This window comes from Megalopta genalis, chromosome 15 (genome assembly GCF_051020955.1).
Source record: "Megalopta genalis isolate 19385.01 chromosome 15, iyMegGena1_principal, whole genome shotgun sequence".
NCBI classification, from domain to species: domain Eukaryota; kingdom Metazoa; phylum Arthropoda; class Insecta; order Hymenoptera; family Halictidae; genus Megalopta; species Megalopta genalis.
The window spans coordinates 286,980-308,147 of NC_135027.1; the positions used below are offsets into that span (position 1 = coordinate 286,980).

Genomic DNA, 21,168 nt, shown 5'->3' on the forward strand with positions numbered 1-21,168 from the left:
AGGATGCTTTGTCTTAACTTAGCAACGCCATCGAACTACATCAAACTCTTTTGTTCAAACAATTCTGTTCTAGGATGATGTGCAAATTTTTTAGGGATTTATCCGCCTTTCATTCCTTTTTCTAGCGCCAGTTTGACGTCATGGAAAACTGTTTGTGCATCAGCAACGATCTCGTCGGCCTGCTTCAACAGTCAAACCGTTTTACGAGAAAAATCCTGTTCTAGGATGATATCGGACTGGTTTCGGAATTTGTTCGCCTCTTATACCCTTCGCAGGTTTTATTTTTACTCGAGCAAAGATCGTCGATGCCGCGAACAACCTCGTCGAACTGCGTCAAACTCTTTCGAAAGGAAAATCCTGTTCTAGAAAGATGATGTCAGACAAGTTTGGGCACCTCGTTTATCGTTCATTCCTTTAGCTGGTTTGCTTCAGTTTAATGCTAATGAAGACCGCCTTGTGCCATTAATAGCTTCGGATAATCCGGGGGAATGGTAATTAACTTTTGAGCGGCCTGTACAGATGAAGGAAGCGGACCAACCACTATAAAGACAACCTGACAGCCAGTATCATCTGGTTTGTGAATTGTGAACCTTGATGTTCGCGCGTGGCTTCAGCGGTGTTATATATTTTAACATTTATTATGTAGGCCGTAAAAAAAAAATCTTGTAGCACTTGCCGAACCTGTACCATACAAAAAGTAATTCCTTTAACTATGTAAAACTATGTTATAATGTTCATTGACAGCATGAACACAATGTTCATTTTTATTGTTATTCTATTATTACTATTATTATTTCCATTATTATTACGCGGGAATTTTTGTAGAGAAATCAAAAGAGCATCTGGCTCGCTTGTGCTAAATAAATTAGATAAATTAAACGAATGACATAGATTAAATAAATTAAATAGGTTAAATAGATTAAATAAATTCAATATAAATTGCATTAAATTAAAATAATAAAATGCGAGGACAAATTCGTCGAGTTCGTTTGAAATTGCAATTTGAAAGCATAGAATCGAACTGATCGATCAATGCGGAAAAATAATATTGTACAACAATGAAGTCCGTGCCATTGGCAGCGAATAAATTAATCTCCAGAGTATTTGGTAGCAATATTTGTCGCCTCATGAGATCGCGGAGCTTTCTAAATCGCTGTCAACGTTCTCTAATCAGATTCACTGTGAAATGTTTCTTCGGGTGGAATTTGCTACGGTTTTTGAAAGACAGCTGTCGAAACGCTGCTACCTGGAATTGCGTATTGATACTTGGAACTTTGAGCCGTGGTCTCCGAATAGAAAAAGCCTGACTCGTGTCGATTAGCGTTACACCGTCTGGATATATCCGACGTTTCGACGGCCGAACCAGGATCAAACGGGCGGAAGGCTGGATTCGAGCGAAGGAGATTTCATTTAAGGCGCTTTCTGGCTTCGCGATTGAGTAATCAAGTCATTTTCATGTGTCGAATGAGTCACGACGACGGCTTCGCAATCGATTTCACGGGAAACTGTACGTTGACCCATCGACGTTCCATTAACAAGCTAATGATTTCCTTTACGAAACGTGGACGCGGCCGGGCAGCGAGCACGGTTCAACGGAACTCGCAGACTCCGCGAGCCTTGATCGATTACTCGCTGTATTTGGTAGCACTTATACATAGTTTTTCGTCTATGCTGCGTGCGTCGAATCGGTCACGATCGATTCGCGATCGTGACCGCGAAGTGCGATTACCGGAGGAGGCTTCTAGGTTATCACTTTCTTCCTCCTCGCACTTAGGATTTCCAATAAATCGCGAAGGTTTCCACCGATTTCCACCTTTCTACTTTCCGTTATGGTTGCTCGCACTCGTCACAGTCCAGCTTCGAGGTTGTTATTAATTTTACGATCGTCAAACATCTTTTTACGATAAGATAAATCGAGCTTGTGACCAAAAAATGATCAATCTTCGATGCATTGTAACTTCGTGAGAAAAAATCGCATAACTTTCCACCTGGGCTCGTTTGAAAGCTTGAAACCTCTACTTTGACAAGCTGAAATGGATTTTTTGCACAAAAAACAGAGTTCAAAATAACAGAGTGGAGAACGGAAGTCCTCCGATGCGCCAAAAATTTTGCCGATTTCTTCCTGTCCATCAAATTTCAAAAGTCTGAAATCGTCTGTGACAAAAAACGATGCAGTGGTTCGAAAGTAGAGATTCCATGCTTTGAGACGCGCCAAGGTAGATCATCCTACGATTTTTCTTCAGAAACTTGCGGTAGTCCAAAGCCGAGCTAATTTGCGTTTAAAGTTTCCTCAATGGCAGTTCAATATTTGCGAAATAATAAAACCAATTAATATCAAAGACACGCGCGTGCTCTTCCCTGACGCCGTTGCAAAACTGCCGTCAAGGTTCGCTGTAGCGTTAATAAATTCCGTAAACAGCAGTTTAAGCGACATCTACGCATCGGCGATCAACAGTCCAGGTTCCTCGGACGCGTTCAAACTGCGTCCGTACGTGTTCAAGCTTGCATCCGTAAGCTTGCGACGCGGCGTTGCTTTTGTTGCGACGTGCGTTACGGCCTCGCTAATCCGCGAAACACGTCCCGACCTGGCATCCACCGCGAATTTTGCAAGCACCGCCGACGCAATTGTTTGCGAATTCGCTCGCACGCTCGCTCTCGTCGTTCGATCGGTTGCGTGTGCGTCAATGCCGAGAGCCCGAACCTTTCGACGAAAGGGAAACGTCGAGGATCTCGGTCCCCGAGCCTCCGGATGTCCCTGTGAAAGAGAGTTTCTCGAGATCTTACGTCACCGGTCTGTCGCAGCCGGAACCGCCGCGGAATTTTCAGAAAAACTTGAAATATCTCGCCGCCGAGTTTAACGACCGTTCCGGCCAGCAAAAAGCCTCCCAAACGACAATAACGTAACAATTAATGTAATTTCCTCGATTCTATATCTTGAATTATGCTCGCTACACGCATTAAGCATTTCGCAGCCATCAGTCGTTGCTTCTGTCTCGGCTTATGCAAGCTCATCGGCTAGAAGTCGTAACTCGAAGAGGTGGAATTACTTTTTAGACAGTAGGTCGAAAATGACTTCCAGGTTACAGGTAATCATTGATAGAAAATACCGCAAATAAACAACTTCGTGGTAATAAATGTTGATTTATTTTAATATATATATTCTCGTATTTTTATAAATTATTATTATTCTACGAGCAAGTAAAAACAACTAGAACAGTTTATAAAAGTTATAGCAGCTTCCTTACAACTCTTTCGTTATGGCAATCTCATCGTTGCTTCTATCTCGGATTATGCAAGCTCATCGGCTAGAAGTCGTAGCTCGAAGAGGTGGAATTACTTTTTATACAGTAGGTCGAAAATGACTTCCAGGTTACAGGTAATCATTGATAGAAAATACCGCAAATAAACAACTTCGTGGTAATAATTGTTGATTTATTTTAATATATATATTCTTGTATTTTAATCAATTATTATTATTCTTCGAGCAAGTAAAAACAACTAGAACAGTTTATAAAAGTTATAGCAGCTTCCTTACACCTCTTTCGTCATGACAATCTCATCATAATTAAAGTTCTCCTTTCTGCAACTCTTACGAAACTGTTCACCAAAGTGAGAATTGAAGCTTGAAGATCCACCACTCAATGATCGCGAAGCCGAAATATCGTGTAACACTTACGATAATTGATCTTGATTTTTTCGCATGAATCGACAAACGCGAACAACTTTCTTCCTCCATTCTCTTCGCGAGGAGTCTCGCAAGGCGGCGAAACAATTCGTTCGCTGTCTCCAATGTCGAACAAACTATTCCCCAGATTATTTGCACAAGAGTCGACGAGCCAGTGAGATTCTGCGTACCTTGCAATTCTCGAACAGGTCACCGCGGCTCGTCGGCTCGTCGGAAATCGGGACAGCGAGTCGCGCGAAAAGTTCCTCGAACGATCCGATCTCGATTTTACGGTTTACGTAACGCGAGATATCGTGCCGTCGTGCTCCTCTACCGCGATCGGGTACACCCTGCGGAATCTCGGTGCACCGTCGACCTGGTTTTTGTACCCGTTCCGCGGATCGAAGGAAACCGGTACGCGTCACCGGCGATCGTCACCGGCTGACGCAGATCCCGCGGACGTCACGCGACGTCTTTCGCCCGTCACCGATCGATCGATCGCTCGCCCATTGACGGTGATCTTCCTTAAAGAAAAAACGATGCCCGCTAATTGACAGTAGAGACGAGCGGCCATCCGGTGGCGTTCACCGTATCGCAAACGACGCCTCCGTCTCAACGAGGCGAAACAGGTTCCGCGACGGACGCGGGAACGTCGTTCTCCCGGGCTTCGGCCATGCGAACGATATTAACCGATCTGGAGTATAGAGCTATCGCTGCTGACGCAACGTACGAGTCTGACGAGTTGCTAGAATTCCGGGGAAATGTCAATCGAGCACCCGTTAACCTCGCCGAGACGGATTTTCAGCGGCGCCGCGGCAACCGAGCCGGCGAGATCCGCTGGAAATTGAAATCCGGCGGACGATCGGCAAACGATTTCATTCCAGGTCGCGAAGTATAGCGACCATAACACCGTGTGGTGTGGTCAAGACGGTCTGCACTTTCCCCGGCATTGCGTAACACGGCCCCGGAGCCTGACGTAACGGAAGCCTGATTAAATAACAGGAAATTATGCGTCGCTCCCTTTCGACAATTGCCGCACGTGATTTCAAGAATTAGCCGCGAAACCAACCCCGGCGATTAGGGGCGCCTCGCGGCGGAATTCCCGACGGTTTCGTTCGGTTCCCATTCTGCGACGCCTGCGCAATCTACTGCAAACATCCGGCAGTCGTTTTGACGAAAATTGCTCGCGGGAATTGTCTATGAAAGCGTGTTTTGCTGGATGAAGGCTGTCCGGACATTTACGGTTCTTTGATGGTAATAATGATAATGTTCATCGATGTGAATAAACGGGGGAAAGCCCACTGTTGCTAAAAGTTTAGAGAGAATAGAAAGAGGGATGAAGGATATAATTTAATACTAGGAAATCTGTCAAAATGACGGATCATTAGTTTTTTCTTTTGCGATTATTCGGTTTGGAAAGATACATTTATGAGTTATTTATTGGACGAATATGTTACTTGTGGACAAATATTATAATAACGCTCCCTAAAAATCTCAACTTTTATCAAGTAATATATATAAAACAGCTGCTTTTAGTGCTTTAGTTTAAGTAATAAAAACTAAGAGTAAAAACTTTCTGTGTCGCTTTCAGAAAATAATGAATAAATATCGAGTTGAGAAAGTAAGAAAAATTGATTTTACGAAAAAATTCAGAATAATGAGTTGCGGATGGCTCCGGGCCACTTTTGTTCCAAAATTTGTCTACTGCTAAGAGTGAAAACAAAAGACAATAATATTAATAAAAGTGATCGGAACGATAGTAATAATAATAATAATGACAATAATAATAATAATAATAATAATAATAATAATAATAATAATAATAATAATAATAATAATAGTAGTAGTAGTAGTAGTAATAATAATAATAATAATAATAATAATAATAATAATAATAATAATAATAATAATAATAATAATAATAATAATAATAATAATAATAATAAGTGACAATAATAGCATTTACAGTTGGTTCCATTGAAGAATTTTATCACAAAATATTGTATCTGAGGAAGAATTTGACTTCGTTATGCTCAAGTTTCTGAAATACGGTAAATTCACCCTAATTGGCCCTCAGCTTGTACATAAAAATGGACAATTTGGACCTTGCTTTTATAATTGTTGACAATCGGCAACTATAAAAATAAGCCGCAATGCTCGAACAATCGCATCTCCTCTTCCCAAATTCAGTCCATTTTTACAAGCTGCAAAAAAAGGTCGAGGATAATTTATTGTAACCAGAAGAGGAATTTCATTGAACAGGCCAGCCGAATTTCACTGAATTGTTAGACCTGCTCACGGCCGAGGGAATTTCTCTCTGAACGAGGACAAGAGGACGAGAATTTCGGGGCCGAGCAGGCAGGCGCGAGAGGGAATCGTCACGCGGATGCTGGCGTTTCGAAGCGGATCGAACGTGTTTGTCCGCACGCCAGGCGTAACGTAACGTCCGCCGTCCGGGAACACAGGAAGGAGAGAAGATATCGGCCGTTTTATCTGACGGTATCTCCGAAGGACAAGTTCCGCGCGCGCCGGGAGAAACGCGGCGACAAGAGGAAAGAGCCGGCCGCGTGTTCGATTAGTATGCCGCGTCGATGTTAGCGTTGTTCCGGTTCCTCGCGTCTGCTCTCGACCGCTTTCGATCCGTTTATTTGCGGAATCTGCGCAGCGAAGACGTGCCCGCGAAAATCACGAATTGTATATTTAGAACGTGCGTGAGCCGTTAGATTGACGCAAATTGCCTTCGTCGTTCGCCGGATGTTCGATACTTCGAAATTTGTGGCGCGAGGGCGGCGGAAATGTGTTCGATGACTGGGATTTTCATTTTATACTTCAAGGAGGGGGGAGCAAACCTGTGAACATCAGCTATTAATATGATGAGTAATTATTGAGATAAAATTTTGAAAATGTAACAATATCAAAAACGTTGATCCTTAAATCAAGATATCTCACTTCATTTAGAACCAGTAATTATTGAGATAAAGTTTTGGAAATATAACAATATAAAAAACGTCGTTCCTTAAATCAAGATATTTCACTTCATTTAGAATCAGTAATTATTGAGATAAAATTTTGAAAATGTAACAATATTAAAAACGTTGATCCTTAAATCAAGATATCTCACTTCATTTAGAACCAGTAATTATTGAGATAAAATTTTGGAAATATAACAATATAAAAAACGTCGTTCCTTAAATCAAGATATTTCACTTCATTTAGAATCAGTAATTATTGAGATAAAATTTTGAAAATGTAACAATATTAAAAACGTTGATCCTTAAATCAAGATATCTCACTTCATTTAGAACCAGTAATTATTGAGATAAAATTTTGGAAATATAACAATATAAAAAACGTCGTTCCTTAAATCAAGATATTTCACTTCATTTAGAATCAGTAATTATTGAGATAAAATTATGACGAAAATATAACAATATTGAAAACGTTGTTTCTTAAATCAAGATACTTCACTTCATTTAGAACCAGTAATTATTGAGATAAAATTATAACGAAAATATATAACAATATTAAAAACGTTGCTCCTTAAATCAAGATATTTCACTTCATTTAGAACCAGTAATTATTGAGATAAAATTTTGGAAATATAACAATATAAAAAACGTCGTTCCTTAAATCAAGATATTTCACTTCATTTAAAACCAGTAATCATTGAGATAAAATTATAGAAATATAACAGTATTAAAAACATTTCTTAAATCTAGATACTTCACTTCATTCAGAACCAGTAATCATTGAGATAAAATTTTGAAAATATAACAATATTAAAAACGTTGTTTCTTAAATCAAGATATTTCACTTCATTTAGAATTGTACATTTTATGAAACATATATGAAAGCACATCCCATGAAGTATCGTATAGAAAGTAATGAATAGACTGCGCATCGTTGTGCAAAATAAATATCATCTCCATCAATTCCAAAATGTAACAGCCAAGACCTACTTTCTTTTCTCTTTCGAGTCCTTTTAATAAACAGGAATTAATGCGTAGCACAACATTCATAGTCTCTTTTAATCCGTTCGCTATTTCATGTTTCAGTTATCCATCTGTTCTATGGATACATAAAATCCATTGTTTAGTAATCAAATATTAACTGCCTCTGGAATCAGAAAATAGGTGTATCCTCGTTTTCAGGGTGCTATGAATGTTGAACTAAACAAATGTGAAGATGTAGACGTGTAAAGTACGTACGTGCCCGAAATAGGTGTGCATGGCTGTATAAAAATCGTTCATCATGTTACACAAAAAAAATTGTGAGCCTCGCCCTCTGTGTACGCAAATGAATCATCGTGCCACAGATTATGCTACAGTGTGAACAAAACTGAGAAGTTCTCACAATGTAGGTCTGTATAGAAAATGATCGACCATAAGTGTGTATATACAAAATGATGACAGTAAGTCTGTATACAAAATGATTGACCATAAGTCTGTATACAAAATGATCGACCACAAGTCTGTATACAGAATGATTGACCATAAGTCTTCATACAAAATGATCGACCATAAGTCGGCATACAAAATTTTTGTTTCATCATAAGTCTGTGTACAAAATAATCGACTATAAGTCTGTATACAAAATGATCGACCATACGTCTGTATACAAAATGATCGACCATAAGTCTGTATACAAAATAATCGACCGTAAGTCTGAATACGAAATGATCGACCATAAGTCTGTATAGAAAACGATTAACAGTCTCACGAACCAAGTTGCCATAAGCCGACGGTAAACAGCGGGCGAGTAGCTCTTTTCAGAGTGTCTGATGCAAGATGAGTAGCCGATGCGCGATGCGTTTAGCGAGTCGCGGACAAAGAGTTAATAGATCGTCGAGACTAATGGAGGAAAGCCGATGGATGTGGCAAGATTTTCGAGGGATTCAGCAACCGGATCGGCGGATCCAATCGTATTCCGTGGGATTAGCGCGACATTCAAGCTGCGTGTTAATTTTCCCGCGTCCAGTACGCGTCGCCGGCCGCGGCCGCCTCGAAAAAGTGAAAGCGACTCGCTGTTTTTCGATCCGGAGGCCATCCGGCCGAGCATACACACGCATGCACACACACACATGCACGCACACCGGTTTCCACACGAATCATCGATTCCATTGAACGAGCCCGGCCATCGATAAGCGTTCCCTGTCATTAACAGACCGATCTGGACTTTTTGCCCGTTATGACCGCGGTATCCTTTAAAACTGCGCTCCGCACCGTACAGCACCGTTTAAAGTAAATGGCCGGGACACGTCCGTTTCCAGGTCGGCTGAAACGCATTTCCTTCATCGCCGGTTTTTTCGACGAGCCGCGGATGGACTTTCATCGATGAGTCAGCAGAGCAACAGATCTTGTTGGATCGGACTTTTATTGATGGCAGGGCTGGGAAACCGTTCCGAGGCATTCGACGATTGTTGTACATCCGTGCCTCGACTCAAGTGGCGCTCTCTTACGCGTGTCTCTTTTTCACGCAGTAAATTATGTTGTAATTTTAGAATGAAATTAACTCACGTTCATTGGACGGCTGCCGAAGCAAAAAAGGAGGACCGTTCGAACAAAAGTCTTACACGAGCCACACGATGTTTTCTTTCGCTTATAGTTTCGCCTAATTATACTATATCTGACGCGATTAGTATCGCAACCAAAGTATGCACATTTCAACAAATTATAATTCAAGCGATTTAGATATGAGCCGTTTATTTTGAAAGTGGCATAAGTCACTTTGTTTTTAAGTCGATATATTTAAGGGTTTGCGTTTTAACGCGTTTAAAAATATGGATGCTAACTTCCGAGAAGATTTACTTGTATTTGTTATCTCAGGATACTGATATTTTTCTCGGTATAAATAATTTCGTATAAACATTAAAAAATCACCACTTTTCATTACGGTAAAGTGACTTATGCCACTTTCAAAATAAAGGGCTCATATACGCAGCGCGATTAGAGACGTTGATCCAAACATTCAACGAGCCCGCAAACGAACACATTGACATTTTCGATCAATCAGTTGCGCGTTTAAAATGCAACGATTGCGAAAATTTCTCAGCTAATCGATTATCCGTTGCGAATTACTATGATCCTCTATGTAAACTTTTATTTACGTCCGTTCCTCTCTCGTATTCCCTTTCTTTTGTAACAAATGGTTAATCTCATAAATAAATTTACTATTATTATTATTATTATTATTATTACGATGATTATTATTATTATTATTATTATTATTATTATTATTATTATTATTATTATTATCATTATTATTGTTATTCTAATTATTTTGTGGCATGACGCCGCGATATCGAACTGGTCGAACAAGTAGCTCACCGATACGCTCAGTATGCGTGGCCCGTGTGACGTGGGGCAAATCTTATTCTTATTGTCAGCAGGTTAAACTAAAATGGGGGGGAAGGTCCCTGCAAGGTCTCACGGAGCGTAGTGTCAGCCACCTTCGCGGACTTCTTCGGGTAAAAGCGAAAGTCTCGCTCGGTGCACGTGCACCCGTCGGCTGTCGCGAGCAGAACGCTCGCGGGGAGGCCGATTTTCATCGGCAAGGCGACCCCTTTCCCTATTTTTCGTTCGACGACACCGTCGCCACCCTCTCACCCCCATTTTCCTACGCCGCTTACGGAAATTTTTTCGTAGTCATCGATATTCATTTCTTCCATGTTCGTTTTCGCCATTATTGACGATATTGTTCGAATAATTTTACAGTCTTTATTCGAATAATTTTAATAAATTTTGGTAAATATTTATTCGAGATAATTCGAATTAATACTCTAGATACATATTCATATTAGAAATACTTTGGATAAATATTTATTCGAGATAATTCGAATTAATACTTTGGATAAATATTTATTCGAAATACTTTCGACAAATATTTATTCGAAATGCTTTCGACAAATATTTATTCCAAATACTTTAGACAAATATAAAAATTCGAAACAATTCGAATTAATACATTAGATAAATATTTATTCGAAGTACTTTAGATAAATATTTATTCGAAATACTTTAGACAAATATTCATTCGAAACAGTTCGAATTAACCTAATATAAATAACAAATTTTCATAATAATATCAAGCTTGTAATTATAGCAACAATGAATCGTCCCAGGCGTATATATTGCGCGTTCGACGTTGCTCGGCGCAAATGAAGCTAATAACAGCGATAAAACACGCTTTTGTTACGGAATGAAAAAAGGAATGAAGTAGAGGAACGCTGAGAAAATGGAATAGAATTGAATGAAACGACGCGAAGGCGAAATCAGGTTGCGTTTATCCGAAGTACATAATAATAATTGCGACTGCTACCGTTGTTGCACAATGGCCGGCGTGCAAGAGAAACGGCTCCATTAATTCCCCATGAAAACCAATGGGTTGTTCAAACAACGTGGACAGATACATCTACGCGGAGGTATTTCCTGATTGTTACGAGCAAGTGAGCCCGCTGTCTTCGGATCACGTGATCCAATGCTACGGTGGCCTGTCATTAAGCGACTGGTATCGGACACGCGCGATTAATAGCGGTCCGACCCGGCGAAACGGGGCGAGGGAAACTCCGTGCTCTTCCCTCGTGCTCGAAGTCACGCATTTTCGAAACGTAAGATCGTTGCTCAAGTATTAACTTCGATTTTGTAAACGCCTAATTTCATGCAAGAAAGCTTCCATCTACGGCGAAGATATTTATTCGAGCCATTTTCCCCAGCAGAAAACTTGTGGACTTGAATTGAAAATTCTGTATGATTGTTCTTAGAATCATCGTCGGGATCTTCTTCAGCCTAAACCATCCGCGAATGATGATGAAGTTAAACAGAATGAAGAAAGATGATGAAAGTTAGATGAAAAAAAGTTACGCCCCGAAGCACGTATGGTTGTATATTTATTATTAGGGTTATTTATTTTTTACGTATATTTAGAGGGTCAGATGTATAACTTTAAAACATCAACAAAATAATATTTGAAACATTAAAGTTGGTTTCATTGAGCTTTGTCATTACAAAAACGATGAAGTACTTATCTTAAAGCTTTAATAATAAGCTTTAATAATAGCTTTTATATATAGCTTTATATAATAGCTTAATAAAGCTTTAATAATAAATCGCTTTATCCTTATTAAAATAATATGTACATTAATAATATATAATAATAAATAATTTTAATAAAGATACGCATTAAAATGGTGCTTCATCGTTTTTGCAATAAGGGCAAAGCTCAACGAAACCAACGATTAATGTTTTAAAAATTATTTCTATTTTATAAAGTGTAACTATATTCTTAAAGTAAATAATGATTTTAAAACAAATTCAGATTATTTGTACTCGTTAAAATAAGTACAATATTGTATTTCTGAAAATTCCCAATCACTGAAAATTCTATAAAAAAAGAACAAGACCAAAATTCTTCCAAGATGTCGAGCATCTCGCGTTGTTCAAACTTTCGTTCCAGAGAGTCTCGATCTCGTATTGAAAACGCTATCGATTTCTTCTCTCGATATCGTCCTGGTCTTTCCAGACAAAACAATGGAATACCGACACGATTCTCGACCCCAGGCGGAAGCCCCAGGTGGCGGTATTAACGAAGAATCCTCGCACGAAGAGGGTCGTTAGCGTCGCGCCGTCGTCCGATGCTAATCCCGTCGGCGTCGTTGCCTAATTAATCTTGCCCGCTCGCGGCTGCACGTCCAGCCGCGACGCGAAGACTTAGGCGATCGAGCGGACGTTGGATATTGGGCAAGCCGGATCGTGTCGATTTAACCCTGAAACGGGCGTCCCGGGCTGGAAGGACGGGCCGAACGCGAGAAACCGCCACGGGGGTATCGAACCGGGTCGCTAAATGCGGCCGAAGGTACGGTGTAGACGTGAAAGCGGTCAGTCCGGCTGCCATGTTACGTAAATCCCAGGAAGAGCGATCGAACGTCGCTCTGTACGGCCGTCGGTGCCGGCCGATAATCGCGCGGAACAGGGGTTTTCCGTTCTAAAGCCACCGCGGATCGTAGACCTTGTGCCACTTAGCACGGGGGAGCCTCGAAACCTGACAGCAATTCCACCGATAGGTCGTGACCATTCGAGGAACAATCGGACCTCGGCGATATTCTTGTCGGCCGACCGACGCGCCCCCTTTCCGTAAAGGCCGGCGTCCATTTTCTTCCGGTGCCACCGTTCTTCGAAGCTGCTTCAAGTTCGCCGGGTGGCTTCGATCGGAGTCGTTTCCTGTTATTTAGGAGATGGGGATGCAGTTGGGGAATTTTCACAATGGAGGATATTTGGGATTAATTAATGGAGGTCGTGTTTGATCTTCAGTAATTAATGTTCTTCTTGCATGCGCCATCAAAACGCAGCTTCGAAAATTTGTCACACGGTAGAATTTCTGTTATCCGAATTAAACATTGATAGCTAATTTATTCTTGTTTTCGACAAATTATTAATACAAATGGTGTTACATGAAAAGGCGAAGAACTTTCAAAATTCGAAAGTCGCTGAAATTTTTGAATCTTGGAGTTATTGACCTTTGAAAAGAACTGCGTTCGCTGTCGAAAAATCGCTATCTTATTTTCGACAAATTATTAGTACAAATAGTGTAAGATGATAAGATGAAGAAAACCATCAAAATTCGAAAGCCAAAGAAATTCCTAAATCTTGGAGTTATTGACCTTCGAAAAGAATTGCGTTCGCTGTCGAAAAATCGCTATCTTATTTTCGACAAATTATTAACATAAACAGTGTAAGATGATAAGACGAAGAACCATCAAAATTCGAAAGCCAAAGAAATTCTTAAATCTTGGAGTTATTGACCTTCGAAAAGAATTGCGTTCGCTGTCGAAAAATCGCTATCTTATTTTCGACAAATTGTTAACATAAACAGTATAAGATGAAAAGGCGAAGAATCATGAAAATTCGAAAGCCTCCGAAATTTTAAAATCTTAGAGTTATTGATCATCAAGGTACAGTAATGTCTCCCTAACTGACGCTAAGATTGTCCACAAAAATGGACAATTTGGGAAGAGGAGATACGATTATTCGAGCCTTGTAGCTCGTTTTTATAGTTATTGATAATTCGTAACTATAAAAACGAACCGCAAGGCTCGAACAATCGTACCTCCTCTTCCCAAATTGTCGATTTTCGTGGACAACCTGTGCGTCAATTAGAGAGACATTACTGTACTGTGTTCGCTATCGAAAAAATAGCAATCTTATTTTCGACAAATTATTAATAGAAACAGTATAAAATGAAAAGCCGAAGAATCATGAAAATTCGATAGCCTCCGCAATTTTTAAGCCTTGGGGTTACAGACCTTCGAAGAACTCTGTCCGCTATCGATCTTCAAGCTTCCGTCTCCCTCTCCGATCTCGGCAATATATTTTACTTACTGTAAAGCATCATTGTCAATTTCAGGGTTGCCAGAGAAAGCGCGCGCGTATTATACGAGAGCGCGTACCAACGAGCATCGCCGGTTGGCGGTTGTTAATTAAGACAAGGAGAGATGTAACTCTACTAGAAAGCGAATAAATTAGGTAACAAGGGGTATATCGGATGTCAACGGAGGATCGCGATACGATCCAAGATCGTCGAAAACGTCTCGCGACGGGTTCCTTATCGAATTCGACGACGTTTACGTAACAGTTCGCCAACTGCTTCCGAAGACCGTGAATAATACGCCGTCATACACGTGATAAATATTCATGCAATTGTTTTAACGCAGATTGCCTTTTTTCCCCGTGTAAATTACACGCTGTTTCCGTCTCAAGAGCAGATGGAAAAAAGTTCGAGAAGAACGCGCAGACAAAAATGAGAAAATCATCGACTGCGGAAAAAACTGTTGCATATACAAGAATTATTATCTCTGCGGACAGCGTGGGGCATCTGTAACGAGCAACAATTACAACTTGGTTTTAGTTTAAAGGGTCAAGTTGTTCGGAGATCTTTGATATGAAATGCGAAACAACTTAATAAATTATTTCGAAACGATCTATATACAGTAAATTCTCCTTGATTTACGCTCAGATTGTGCGCAAAAATGGACAATTTGGGAAGAGGAGACGCGATTATATATTCGAGCCTTGCATCTCGTTTAATAAAATGTATATACTTCAATAGTTTTGTTTAAGTTGGATATGTCAGCGGAAGGTCAATTTAGTGTAAATATGTTCAAAAATGTATGAGAAACAAGTTGGAAATATTTGAGACTTGTTATTTCGATCAGGATAACTGGCACAAGATCTTTCCTATTTTTCCTTTATTTCGTATATCAAATTTAAACATTCGACGTTCCGAAAATATTTTATTTATCCAGTTGCTGAATGATATGATTTAATTATATTTTAATTATAACTAAACGAGATGCAAGGCTCGAACAATCGTGTCTCCTCTTCCCAAATTGTCCATTTTTGTGGGCAATCTTAGCGTCAGTTAGGGAAACATTACTGTACTTTGATGATCAATAACTCTAAGATTTTTAAATTTCGGAGGCTTTCGAATTTTCATGATTCTTCGCCTTTTCATCTTACACTGTTTATGTTAATAATTTGTCGAAAATAAGATAGCGATTTTTCGACAGGGAACGCAATTCTTTTCGAAGGTCAATAACTCCAAGATTTAAGAATTTCTTTGGCTTTCGAATTTTGATAGTTCTTCGTCTTAGTCAGGATAACTAGCACAAGATCTTTTTTTCCGATATCAAATTTAAACATTCGACGTTCCGAAAATATTTTATTTATCCAGTTGCTGGATAATATGATTTAATTGTATTTTAATTACAATTGAACGAGATGCAAGGCTCGAACAATCGTGTCTCCTCTTCCCAAATTCGGTCCATTCTTCTGAGCGCGAATTAGGGAGAAATTCCTTATTAGTCGTGCATCCTCGGCGAACGATCCCGTTACGTCCCGCTCCTAATGTTTGCATTTCCGGGATTTCACGATCGACAGTTAAGTAATTCGCGAGAAAGATAATGTTGCGCATCGATTCGCGGAAGCGCCGATCGAGAGAGGGACGCCATTATCGTGTTCGTAACTCGGTCCCGATCCTGAACGCGAAGAGCCCGTGCAATTTCGTGTATTGAATGGCATTTATGTAACGCGCGAGGATATTCGCACTGTCACGCAATCTTCTGTGCCTTTTCTTAATGATTATCAGTCGGCGCGCGTTTTTATGTTAACGAGACACGGGTCGAGAATTATGCTAATTCCGCCGGGATTGTCGCGTAACCGGCAGCGAAACTTGCCGATGATGCCAGCAGATGGCTGCTAATGCCGACCAAGATCCGCTTCGAGGTGGCCTTTTTTTTCGAAATAATCGAAATATTCCGTCGATTATTATATATATATATATATATCACGAGACCAATTACTACCATTTCGGTTCCTTCGATTTGCCATCGTTGTTAAATCGGTTCTATATATATATTATATTATTTATTATATATTTATTATATATATATAATAATAATATAATATAATGATATATATAATATATATATTATTATATTATATATATCATTATATTATATTATTATTATATATATAGTATCATGGAACCGATTTAACAACGACGACAAATCGAAGGAACCGAAATGGTAGTAATTGGTCTCGTGATCGCTGTGCTATTTGATTTAAAAGTCTGAATATCGAATAAATTATCGGCCGGTCGAGCGAACAATTAATTCGTGAATTAATTAAAGGAAAGCAGACTGATCTTGATCTTGTCGCGCCTCTGAGTCGTTTTTCGATTCGACCGCTTTCAGCGACCGGTGGTGCCATCTCTCAGACCACTGCACGTCTTGTCTTCTTCTTGATTATTTGTCTCATCGGTATGACAGAGGCCGACAAGATGGCGATAAGAACATGTTTGGTCGAACATGAAAAGCGGAGGGTCTAAATTATCTTCGGTTACACAGTTTCCCTTTATTGTTGCTTAGATTCCGGGAACGACTCGGAAATAAATTCTTGTCTCCTCAAAAATAAATTATTTACCCAGGGGTTGAAATACGTTCTCAACCCCCTCCCTCTCCTCATTCATACTGCTCGCGATACCATAAAGAATCAACGAGTGTAAATTATTTTTCAGTACAAGACTCTATTACATTGTTTTCAACGCTTCATCCTGCGCGTAATTGCAATTACAGTACATTCACAAAATGTTAAACAAATGAATTACGTTACGAATTACGATGCAACTGAATTAAAATTACGAATTCAAAGATAATAAATTAATAGGCGACGAGGGAAGAAAATACGACGAAGAGCGAAATTCTGGGCTTGTCATGTTTCACGATTTGGCGAATTGTATTTCGATTGCATTGTATTTAAATTGCATTGTATTTAAATCGCATTGTATTTGAATTACACTGTATCTCAACTGCACTGTATTCGAATCGCATTGTATTTGAATTACGCTCGCGATTCAAGTAATTAGCAATCGAATTGACTAAAAGGCTCGAATTACATAATTGAGTTACAACGTTGAATTACTATGCAACTGAATCGAAATATAATCGAATTGACCTAAAATTTAATTGAATTATCAAAACTCCGACTATTCATTCTCTCGCATTGTCTGCTCTGCAGACAAATGGGGGTGACAATTAATTGAAACAAATCTGAAAAAGAAGCAGTAGCCCGATGATTATAGCAAGGCATCGAAGTCTCCGAAAAGCGCAGCGAGTCCCATAAATCCATGGAAAGTTGCGTTCACGGGAGTTCAAGCCGAGAAAGGCTCTTCCCGATGGTGGAGAGATCGATCGATCGTGGATGCGCGCGCGATCCTTCGCGGGTTTAAGCTATGGCTGCCCTTTCACCGTGTGCAGTGATAAACCGATCGGGCCACGAGGACGAGTCTATTCGTCGCGTCGTCGCTTCGACGCACACGCTCGCCGGCCACTTTCACGCGCGATTGCGAGCCACGATGTCGACGCGTACCAATAACCCCGACGGCTCTTGCAAAATTCGTTTGCGCGTTCGTTGGCCAACTTTTCCCCGAGTTTCCCATCGGCGAATACTGGCCCACCCTTTTCCTTGCGAGATCCTTCGCCGAGATTCAGGGTTACGCATGGAGCAACCTTTGCACGCTCGATTATTATTCTCTCGATTATTGCAAATTCTATCACGTGTGTGTGTGTGTGCTGTCATTAAATTATACACTTTCGCATATCGGAGTATACAATAAAACGTAATAACTGGACGGTGAATTTTATGCAGCCTCGGAGTGCATCAGAATGCAATAACGTGAAATTCTAAAGCTGTAAATATTTAATTCGAGTACCTACCAATCAACTTCTAATGCATCTATTATTATGGACTTCGCAAGAAATGGTCGTGGTTAAGCGATATCCTTCATGAGAACCATAACTGTCCAATTACTTATTTTATCCACTATTACAGATTACACGAGCGACTATCGAAATAAAAAACGCTTGGGTCTACAACTGAACCAATTAAATCGGATAAACCTAACGACGCAGAGCTGAGTAGCAATTAAGCTCCAAAAAAACTGGCGAGAATACGATTTTTTAAATCTTGCGGTACGATGAAAAATGTTGGTTATGGTACACGTGGACAACGGTGTACCAGTATCAATGTTTATATTTATGTAACTCACGCAACGTCGATCCGCTTTCTAATAGTTTTTAATGCTTTTTTAATACCGTCTGATAGTCCCCCACGTAGTTTTTCACGACCTTTAACTTGTTTTTGATTGTTCTCAGTTTGTTTTACGTGCTTTTTAATAGTTACACAACTTTCGATGCAAACAACAATGATATTTGTTTTTTAATGTTTAAAATTATTCCCACTATGTTAAAAAATAAGCGCAAACAAATAGGCACGTTTCGAATCCATTAAATAATACAAATGATACTTCGAATATTTTATTAGTAATTTTCATTCGTTCATAATTATCTTTATTCGTCCACAATTATTTTTATTTGTTCACAATTATTTTGATTCGTATATAATTATATTTTCTACGTTAAAATACGATAAATGAGCTAGTAGGTGCGTTTCAGACACGTTAAGTGAGAAAAATAATTTTGCCCGAAAAAAGCGAAAGCGAAATCGGGAAAACAACCCATTATGAAATGTTCAATAGACTCCTCGTTTCTCTTTCTATCGATTAAAATCGATTAAAATTCTTAATGACTTGATGCAGTAAATTCTCCCCAATTTTCCCTGAGCTTTTGCGAGCAAAAATGGACAATATGGGAAGAGAAGATACGATCATTCGAGCCTCGCGGCTCATTTATAAAACAACAATTATAAAAACGAGGTGCAAGGCTCCTTCTCAAATTCTCCATTTTTGTCTACAAACTGAACAAAAATTAGGGAAAATTTACTGTAGCTACGCGAGCGTTCAATCGATCACCGAACAGGAAGCGACTTTTACAAGTGTCACCCTGCGCAAACGTCAACGGTCCACTGTCAAGAACACCCGCAGCTTCGATCTGCTTCATCGGATTCGCCGAGAGAATCCGAAAGAAACCGGCAGCCAATTGGCCGGACCGATGTTCGCGAATAGACAGCACCCGGTCGAGATAAATCGGCGACGACACCGAGGTTCTCGCGGAAGAAAGGGAATCGCTAACGGGAGCATCGAGAGCTCGAAGGCGGTCCGACCGGTCGGGAACCGGAATGCGGTTTACCATAAAACGGTGATATGTATTCGGGGTGAATTCGTGCCGGTCACGTACCACCGGCAGATTACAAAATCTGTCTGGCCGCCGCGCAAAACACACGCGGGCCTCTTTATGACGCTCAAATTACGATCGGCCCGGTAACGAGGAAACAGCGCGCGGCCGCTTTTCTGATTTGCATACCGTTTCCTAATGTTCCCCGCCGTTGCGTCGCCCGCGATACCGCGAGGAAATCCCGCGTGCAGCTCGTAACGAGCCACGATTCCCAGGACAAATTCTGCTCGTTTGCCTTTCTCGTCGTTAACCGGAAGATGGTAGCTGGCGAAATGCGATTGGCCGAGCAGCGCTCGGTCAGGGTTCGATCGCGCGGAAACGGTGAGTTCCTTCGATCTTGCACGAGCATCCGTGGGACAATAAGTAAAATATGATTGCTGGGGATCACTCGAGTTAGTTGCAAGCTGATAGAGATTCTTGGAATAAATGTTCAAGTTCCCGAGAGAGTTTGATAGAATCTTTCGGATTTATAGATTCTGGATCGGGAGTCGTTCGAAATATTAAATTAATTCGTGGGAGAAATGTATCCGAAAATTAATCTACTTTGCTCGCACAGTCAACGATTTAATAATATATATTAATAATAATTTTATTCATAATAATATATAATATATATTATTATATAAATATATATTATATTATATTATAATTATAAATATAATTATAAATATAATTATAAATATATATTATATTATATAAAAATATATATATTATATAAATATAATTATATTTATAATAATATATATTAGATAGAAATATTTAGCTATTTCAACAAAGTATTTTTAATCGAGCGATTTTAGCGAAGAAAAGTCTTTGTATTAGACAATTGTTATAGCAAAGCCCTCTGGTGGCCCTTCGCCAAAGCATAGGATTTTAACGCTAAATTTACGGAGCACAAAAAGATAGCTGTTTTATATTAGTTTATAAGACATTTATATTACGTTATATAATAAGACATTTATTCTGATTTTTAACAAACGTCATTGTAACATTTAACGTAAGTAACATATAAATTGAATAAACAACTCATAAATTTATCGTTTCGACATGAATAATCGTAAATCAAAAAATTAGTGACCAATCATTTTAACGAGTTACGTAAATTTAGTATTAAACATGAAAAGAGGAAACAATCTTCCTTGCTCTAGCTCACGTGTCAGTACTTTCTAATAATACATTTGCAAAGATCGTTGAAAGTTTAATTAAAGTAATCGTTTAATTAATATCCATCCAGTTAGAGCTGGCGTATAAAAATTGAAAATTAAGTTTTCCTGATTTATATTTATACAGCGAATGTATTAACATCCTTGTTTGCTCTACTAATCCTGGAACAAATTACAGCGGCAAATCGCTCGGACAATTTGGTGTACCGTGTGTATCTCTCGTTCCTCGATCGTGCTTTCACTTTTTTATTTGGCCATGGTTTCCAGGATTTTCAACGGTTCTATCGACTGTTCATATTTGCTCAGTGGAATTTGAATTTAACCATGTACTTTAGATCTCCAAAAATATTTCAGGAACATTGTAAAATCTGTATATTTGCCGAGGCTGATTTCTATAAAACCAATAGTCTTCTCGCTGGAAGATAATATAAAAATTTGGTATAACTAAAACTTCTAAAAACGTTTGCTCGAAAGTGCTCGAGCAAATTTCTCTCTGAAAAAGTATTCCGCATCGGCAGAAATGCCGCCTGGGATAAGAAGCCTAATTACCGACACGTTTAGGGTAATTTTTTGTTCATCGATATATTTTCTGCTGGAATTTTATATAATTAAAATATAATTATAATTATGATCAAAATAAAATTAAATCATATTATTCA

At 39.4% G+C, this 21,168-nt stretch overlaps 1 protein-coding gene across 2 annotated transcripts in view; it reads right to left on the reverse strand.

The window, feature by feature from the left end:
• snu (ABC-type transporter snustorr) overlaps positions 1 to 21,168 on the reverse strand; it is an 85,574-nt gene that overhangs the window by 51,060 nt on the left and 13,346 nt on the right. The gene's annotated exons all lie outside the window — the stretch shown is intronic.